This window comes from Notolabrus celidotus, chromosome 21, assembly GCF_009762535.1.
Source record: "Notolabrus celidotus isolate fNotCel1 chromosome 21, fNotCel1.pri, whole genome shotgun sequence".
NCBI lineage: Eukaryota > Metazoa > Chordata > Actinopteri > Labriformes > Labridae > Notolabrus > Notolabrus celidotus.
Window position 1 is genome coordinate 23,851,139 of NC_048292.1, and position 8,911 is coordinate 23,860,049.

At 37.6% G+C, this 8,911-nt stretch overlaps 1 long non-coding RNA gene across 1 annotated transcript; it reads left to right on the plus strand.

The window, feature by feature from the left end:
- The first annotated feature begins 646 nt into the window (after nucleotides 1-646).
- Nucleotides 647-5,566, plus strand: LOC117804770. The gene is made up of 4 exons (XR_004629246.1): nucleotides 647-690; nucleotides 969-1,038; nucleotides 1,786-1,954; nucleotides 4,977-5,566. It is a non-coding gene; the product is annotated as an uncharacterized LOC117804770 (long non-coding RNA).
- The last annotated feature ends 3,345 nt before the right edge of the window (nucleotides 5,567-8,911 follow it).

Here is an 8,911-nt window from a genome sequence, read left to right on the forward strand (position 1 = left end):
ACCATCTAAAACAGCACGAGCTGAGTCTCTTCCATGCTAACAGGCTAACTGTTGTGCTGCTTACAATGACAACAATGGGGGGCACAGAACCTTTTAGTTCAGGGTAAAGTAGTTCTGGGGGTTAAAAGACACCGGAACTCTTGGTCAAAATGCACCTTTTGACTGATGCATCTGAGCCTACTGCTCCACTGTTTGTAGTGATACTCTTTGGCAAAGTTTCAGGAGCAGGACCACACCTCAACCACGCCTCTTCCAGCCCTCTTACAAATTCAAACCTATCCCTCTCCTCCCCTTTCATTCTCAGATTCCCTACCCTCCACCCTACCCTTAATGTGAGGTTCGTCATGCCCAGCTAAGGCGGATTCCATGATAAGCTTCCTCAAACCAGTGATAGCAAGGAGTTCAACGTCAAATTTTAAACAGATTCTGAACTGCTTTCTTGCTCAACAGAAGATTCCACCATGTTTTAAATAAGCCCTGATTCTACCTGTTCCTAAAAAACAAACCCAAGTGGTCTGACGACTACACACCTGTTGCTTTAACATCATTGATAATGAAAATATTTGAACACTTGCTATGTAAACACCTCTCCAGTGTCATTCTAGAAGCATATCAGTTTAGGCCTAACAGGTCTGTCGATGACAGTGTCATTGTGCCTGAACTCCATTGTGCAACACCTAGAGGGTCCAGGTGATTATTATATTAAAATGTTGCTACCAGCAGCCACTGTCCAAAGTCTGATAGAGTACATCAGTGCTCACCCTGATGGCATTCTTCAAGGAGAATGAGGATGCACTGTTCCTTCTGGCTGATGTTAGTATTGTATATTGTTTTTGTATACATGTGTCCTGTAGTTGGGTTTCTGTTCAGTTTACATCCTCATTCAAAAATCAAATGAAAAAGTTAAAAGTTTGTTTTTTGAATTGTAAGTCATTTCTATTATCTTTTTGTTTCATTGCTGCTCATAGGTCACTGCAACTTCAGCAGATGTAGAAGGCAGCCTTCTTGTTCCCAGCAATCCAACATTGATAGCACGTGGTAAGGTGACCGACCACATTTTTCAATGATTTATATCAGTGATGTAACAGATCCCAAATATGAAGCGCCGCCTGCCAGCTAGTTCTGGCAGACAACTCGAGCTGCACTGATTTCAAACCCACCTTCTCCCCAGCAACCACCTGTAGGCTCCGTGGCTCATTACTCCTAAATGTCTGCATAAAAGTTAATCTGCAAGGAGGTTCGGAGCCTAGACGCCAAACACAAATACTGTAAGCTGTATTTATAAACTCCAGCTTAAAATAACGTGAGTTGTCTGACTGAACTCACGGTTCCTGTGTTATGGTTTTCATGAACGATATTCCAATAGTAATACAAGCAGTAGTAACTGTAACAGTTGGTTATAAAAAATACTGTTAATAAAAGTATGCAGCTTTTCTTTTTTCAGCCTCAAACTATTAACATTTCAAACACAAAACAGGAATCCCTCTGTAAATATCAAGTCTACAGTTATCTACTGCAAGTTTCTTTTTGTATGACCTTTGACAATGTAGAACGCCTAACAGAAGTTTGATTTTAAAGAAAGTGATTTTGTGACTACTCCAAGCAGTTACTGGCCCATTTAGAAGAGGCTCTTTGGAACAGGGTCTGAACAAGTGTTATTGAAAATTAAGAGCACCTCTCAGTATAATGTAGTCAGGACAACACCACCTTTGAGTTATCTCAGTAGTTACACAACATATATTATATATAACCCTAAAAAGCCGTATCATGTTGTATGTGTTACAGGGGATTCTGTTCTCACCGCCACATCCTGGATGCTGACTATGGAGGGACAAGTCCTTATCCAGCCGCAAGAACTAGAACCCTCGGCACTAGCCGTCCTGTTCTGCTGTTACTACATTTTCAATGTGCAGAACCAGGAAGAGGCAGCCAGTACGCCGGAGTTTATTCAGAGGTTTGTATAATAACTTCATCAAAAGAGATAGTTTGAATTGTTACATGAAATGACATATGGTTTGTTTGAATTTGAGCACCACAGATGGGAGTACTTTTCTGCTATTCCATAGAGGAAAAGTAATGAGCAAACATAAGGTTGTTTAATTTATTCAGGACTCTTATAATAGTCATAAGAGGTTGTACACTTGATGTTGCAGCTCCACTTGTCTGTGGTACCTCCTCTGCCTCACTTGGATAGTAAGTTTGCAGGTGAGCCTGCAGATTTGTGTGTGTTGAAGAGTAACACAGCTGCCTTGTACAAAATTGCCACAGCCCTATATTTGCTTGCAACTTTTTCATCTACGGGGTAGAAGACAAAGTGCATCTATATATTATTTCTCAGAGGCATTTATTATTCAGATTTGCAAGTGTAGTGTGAGATTTGTAAAATGGGAGATGGATCAGTAAAGAATAAAAATTATAATAATAATACCTGAGATTTATATACCCCTCTCAAGACACCTAAGGTTGTTTCACATAGGAGAGAAAAGAAAAAAAAGACAAGAATAATGAAAGAAAGCAAAGGCATAAATAAATATCTAAAGGCATAAATGTCTAAATATCTGCTCAAATAGCTAGAAATACACAACTCAGGCCTGTCCATCAGCTCTTTTTTTAAGTTATGTTTTTGGGCATTTTTTACTTTATTTGATAGGTCAGCTGAAGAGAGACGGGAAATATTGGGAGTAGAGAGTGGGGGAAGACATGCAGCAAATGGTAGATACCGGGAGTTTAACCTGTGACCGCTGCAATGAGGACTATAGCCTCTGTATATGGGGTGGGCAGATCTTTTTACACATGACTTTGCAACACTTCCTCTGTGAAAGATAGGATGTAAAGATACCACTGATATTAATATTTTTGGTCTTATGTTAGAAACAAAAGTTCAAGCAGCCTTTTCCTTCTTAAATGAAACTACCAGGACACTTTTGTTCAGATGTACTGCATTTAATCAAGGTACCGTTGTGCAGTGTTTTGCAAAAAATAACTTTAACACAAGTGATGGGCAAATGAAGCTTCATGAACCAATAGTTGTATTATTTGACTCCTCTAGATTACGCTCTTGGTTTAAAAATAAAGGCTCAATGAATATTAATTCAGTGTGCTTTCAACTCTTTGTTGAACAGAGAGCGCCATCTAGAGGAGTCAAAAAATACAACTACTGGTTCATGAAGCTTCATTTGCCCATCACTACCTAACATGGCCCTAGAAGTCATCGTTTTCCAGAGGTAAAACTTTGATGAACCTGCTTGGTATAGCTGTGTAGGTACTTGTTTGTGTTCATATTTTATAGCCTTATGGTTGATATAAGAGACAGTTAAAAGCCACAATGTGATGCAGTAGAGTCTATGTTAAAGCTGCTGTTGGTAGTCACAGAGTAAACATCAGGGTCAAGGGGGTCAAGAGGTCAGGCTAACAGTAAATCCAAAGAATGCCCTCTGCTGGATCAAAAGGAAAACTACTTCTAATGGCCTGATGAACTTGTAAAATTTTGAATTCTACAGATAATTATAGTTTGAATTTGAACAAGTTTCAAATGAATGTTCACATTTTAGAATAAAAAGTGACAGCCCTATGCACAATAAACATTTGTCTATATATTTGTCACAAATTTGTATAGACTGCTGATCTGTCTAAACTAGGGATGACCACAATTAATCGATTATCGATTAATTGATTGTTAAGAAATTACTCGAAACACGCATTTTTGTTATCAATTTTCCGTCACGTGGAACAAACAACATGTGGTCTCATATTACACTCAGCTATCAGGGAGGTGTTTTAAGTTTAAAGCATGTTTTGATGTGAATCAGCTGTTAAAGGTGTTGCACACAGCGGAGACGCTCAGTTGGGGGCTGCGGCTGCACGTCAGGTCTGCACGTGCGCTTTTTCAATACGCAACTGCTGCCAACAACAACACGGGCACGAAGAGTGACAACTTTAAACAGGACATTTTAACCTTTGGATACGAAGGCAACAGACAGGTGGGAAATTCAGATACGCTATGTTTGCAGAGCAGCAACATCAGAGCCGTCTGAGCTTTTCTGCAGCGGGACTGTTTATGACCCGGTTGCGCTCTCGGCTGACACCTGACCGAAAACACATGATTATTTTTCTCAATAAGAACGAGTAGACAGAAAACTGGACTCTGCGAGTCTGAAGTACTTTTCTGTTAGTAGTCTCAGCCTTCACTTTATAAGACTATGTCCGCGTAGAATATTTTAATGAGCCTGATCGTTGATGTTCTGCGTGTCAAACATGTACCCGTATTCAATCCCGTCAGTGATATGCATTTTGTTGCTGTTGAAAATATAATTTAGGGGGAAGACAACGTATTTGGCCTTTTTTTGACGTAAGAATAATAATGTTTTTTTTTTTTTTTTATCAACTAATCGATAATTGATCGTTAACATTTCCAAAAATCAATCACGGAAAATACTTAAAATGTACATCCCTAGTCTAAACGTAATCTGCCTCTTGTAGATTGAAGTAGAATATTTCATTGATTAACAGATTTCTTTTTTCATTTCTCCTGCTGATCTGCTACTACTTTATGAACCACCTCGACCTCTGAGGTCATCAGGTACTGGTCTGCTTTCAGTTCCTAGAGTCAGAACGAAACATGGTGAAGCAGCGTTTAGTCATTATGCACCACATATCTGGAACAAGCTCCCTGAAAGCTGTAGGTCTGCTCAAACTCTCACCTCTTTTAAATCAAAGATTAAGACTTTTTTATTTACCTCTGCCTTCCTATCTTAGATTATTTTAACCCACTTTAAATTAAAATTTTAATGTAATTTTTAATATATTTCTAATTTTCCTTTTCTTTTCTGTTTTATCATATTTGTCATTTTAATTATGTTCTTTTATGCTTGTCTGAATGTCTCCAATGCTTTTAATGTGTTAATGTAAAGCACATTGAGTTGCCCTCGTGTATGAAATGCGCTATACAAATAAAGCTGCCTTGCCTTGCCTTACAGGTTTATTCTTAGATTTAACCCTGGTGGCTCCAAATGCCAGGCTACGTCAATGATCAGCCGGACCTCCGGTAAGAGGGTAAACAGAAAGCTATCCAGCCTGAATCCACGTGTCATGTCACTAATCAAAGAGCTTGTGGATTTTGAGTGGCAGAACTATTAAAACCATACATGTATACATTAGGCCGAATAATAATTATCAATTTGAAAAAATCTGAATCGGCTGTGCTCCATAGTTCAATAGAAACATGTATATATTTAGTCTGTTCTGTCATCAAGCTGCTATAACGTTGTGTTCGTGCTTTACCTTATGTCCGTTCTGTATTCTACATTGAGCTTCATTTGTTTTAAGTCTTTTCCCATCCGATTGACATATTAAATTAACAGAGATTTGATATACGATGTTAATATTTAATAAATGCTAGAGTTTTGAAGTTTAATGTAGTATCTGTGTTCCAAAATCCATAGCATAACACAGTGTATTTTCCCAGTGTATGTAATGTTAATGGTTATGGCTATTGCCGTGTATATTAGATTTTCATGTATATTCATGTTATTAACAATGATTAAACTAAAAGTTGAACAAACTTTTTGGGGCAAGACAAATGTTTGAGTCATTTTTATTTATTGTGTTGAAAACTATGCATGTGTTGTTTTTTTTACAAAACCACATTGCTAGGGTAAATTCTCAGTAAAAATTGTGATAACTGTAAAGTTGAAAAAATAAATATAAGTACTGCTGTGAAAAATAATACTCTAATTTAAGTACAGTAATGATCCTGTAATTTGAAATTGTGTACAGTAAGTATACATGATAGAAAATACAGTAATCATAATGTAAATATAAATACAGTAAGTATACTTTCATTGAATATACAGCAATAATGCTGCAACTTGAAATACAGTAATGATACTGTGAATTAAAATACAGTAAGTATACTGTTATAAAAAATACAGTAACTAAGCTGTGTATTGAAATGCAGTTATGATACTGTAAAAAAATAAATACAGTAATACTACAGTAAATACTTTTACAGTAACTTACTGACACCCTGCTGCCAGTAAGTTACTGTAAAATTTACAGCAAACTTTTTACATTGTATCCCAAAAAAATTCATCCATGTATATTGAATCGCATTCTGGGGCTGGCCTTTTTTTTATTTTCAACTTCAGGGGGGCGCTGGTTAGTCATTTTGGGGATTTTTTTCACGGGACCACCAAAATATCGATTTTTTTGCCAGGCCTGATTCATGTACAACTTTTGGGGACTTTTGGGCCGCGTTAAGGCAAGCAAATTGGGGGTACAAAATACGGAAGAAGAAGAAGAAGAATCCCTCTGGTTACAAGAGGGCCTTCGCCGACCTTGTTGGTGCTCGGGCCCTAATAAACTTTACTTTCGGATCATACTCATCACTGTTTAGCCCCACAAATAAGAATTGTATCGGTTTTAAACTGTACACTGCCGTGGGCCGCTCTACTATGAGCGGTGCGCGTCCCCATGTGACAGATCCAAAAAAAAATGTTCAACAGAAGAGAATTCAAACACAGAACCACTGGAAGAACGAGGAGGAAGGACATGAGGAAAGACATAGGAGGTAATAAAAAGACATGAAACAAAAGGTAAAACTACAAAATAAAACAGAGACCGGCTATTAATATAGTAAAAAATAAAAATACAAAACTAGAAAAGAGCGATCATGACACAACAACAGGACATTGATGTAATGATGAAGGTACATGGTGTTAGGTGCATAGATAAAAGACAGAGTCGGGCTGTGTCTCATAGCAAACTGAATTAACTGGCTGCGCACATAACTGAGGTGAGTCACACAGAGCTAGTGCATGAAACATCTGTGCCCCCAGGGGGAGCTGTTGGCTGCATAACATTACTTTACAACACATGGTATCACTTTTATGTTGGAGCTGGTAAAGATGGGCGGTTCAGTTATTTAAGAAATGTTTTATACAGTTACATCATGGCTTTTCTGCTGATGACTTTTATATTTGAATCATTAAAAATCAGTAAAACTGTGCTCTGCTTGTCAGAGCACGACGGCGTATTAGGGCCACTATGAAAAGAAAAAAAAGAGTAAATTTTCGAGAAAAAAGCTTAAACATTTCGAGTTTATAAAGTCGCAAATCTATGAGAAATCAAACTCGAATTTTTGGGAGTTTTTAAAGTCGTAAATTTTCGAGAAGAAACTCAAAATTTCTGTGATTATAAAGTCGTAGATTTAACTCAAGCAACCCTTTGCCCATTTCACTGCATCATGGACTCACTTGTAAGGCTTTCTCTTTGCTTTTGTCCTTTTTCGATTGTGTTAATCTGCAATTTGGTCCTTACTTTTGTGTTTTTCTTCAAGCTATGACATATTTTTCTGATATGAACTGTTGAGATAAGTCATGAGACCTTTGGCTACTTTTATTTACATAACTGGGCTGTACTCGTTTATTAGAGTAAAAATGTTAAATTCTTAAAGAAGCCATATTAAATGGATCATATATTTTTCAACAAGAAAGAATGTAATACAGTACACAGAGAAAATATCCCTCTGAAATGTATCAGCAAAGAAGTACCAAGCAGGAAATTGAAGGGATACAGAGAAGCAATGATACAAATACAATATACACATATGAAAAGGGCTCGTAGACTTTTTTTTCTATAATAAGTTTAACTCCAATTTTGTCCAGTTGAAATGAATGTATGAAAAATATCTTACCTCAGCAGAAATTAATTTGGAGAGAAAATCTTTGTGAGATGCACTGGAAGTCAGGATGATCTATAACAAGAGCTCTAAAAATACTGTTCGTCTCGGTGAGTTTGTGATCCGTCAACTAACTCATGTCGTTTGTTTTGACATCATTGTCATATCTCTCACTCTCTCCCTCCCCCCCCCCCTCCCCCTCTCTCTCTCTCTCTCTCTCTCTCTCTCGTTCTCTCATGCTTTATTGGCATGAAAGTTAAAAAACAATATTGCCTAAATAAAAATAATAAAAATCACATCAAACAATACACACACACACACACACACACATATACATATATATATATATATATATATATATATATATATATATATATATGTATATTCTCACATCGCAATTAGATCAAAAAGTTTTAAACAATATATACTATATATAAAATTGTTAAATAAGTATAATCATTAATTGATTAAAAAAACATAATGATAATAATGAAAAGAAAAATAGAATAAAAATAGAAAACAACGAATCAAAGGAAATAAATTACGAGTGTCTTTATGTAACAGGATTGTGGGTTTGGAGGAGAACACCTGTCGGGTTGGGTGATGGTTGTCTCTCAGGCTGTGACAGAGGTGGAAATGCCTTGCTGCATCTCTGCTGCTGACTCGGACTTCTCCCCGCACTTTTCATTTTATTTTGATCAGAGAGGTAATTTAAGTCACAGAAGCTGTGTCTCAATTCAGGGTGTGCGTCCTCCGGAGGACGCACCCTACGCGGTCTGCTGAGGTGAGTCCTTCGGAGGCACCTCCTAGTGTCAGCCGTTGTGAAATGAGACGATCTGGCCTTCGGAGAATTTCCGGGTTGGGTCCCAAATGTTCACGCCCTTACCCTTACGTCAAGGTTTCTGCCGTCCAGGCCCAAGAGTACCCTACTGCAGGCAAGATGGCGCCGCCACAACATCCACACCGGAAGTCCATACCGGAAGTCCATACCGGAAGTTACAAAGCTAAAAACGTTGCAATAACACCCACACCGGAAGTCCATACCGGAAGTTACAAAAATAAAAGCCTTCAAAAAAATAAAAGCCTTGAAAAACAGGAACGTGAACGCAAAATAAAAGCCTTCAAAAACACGTAGGTTTACGCGTAATTCTATGAACTTTTTTGCACTTACATTTTAATCGTATCAGTATTATTGACTAGTTGATTGACTCCAAAAGTGTATAGGCTGTTGAG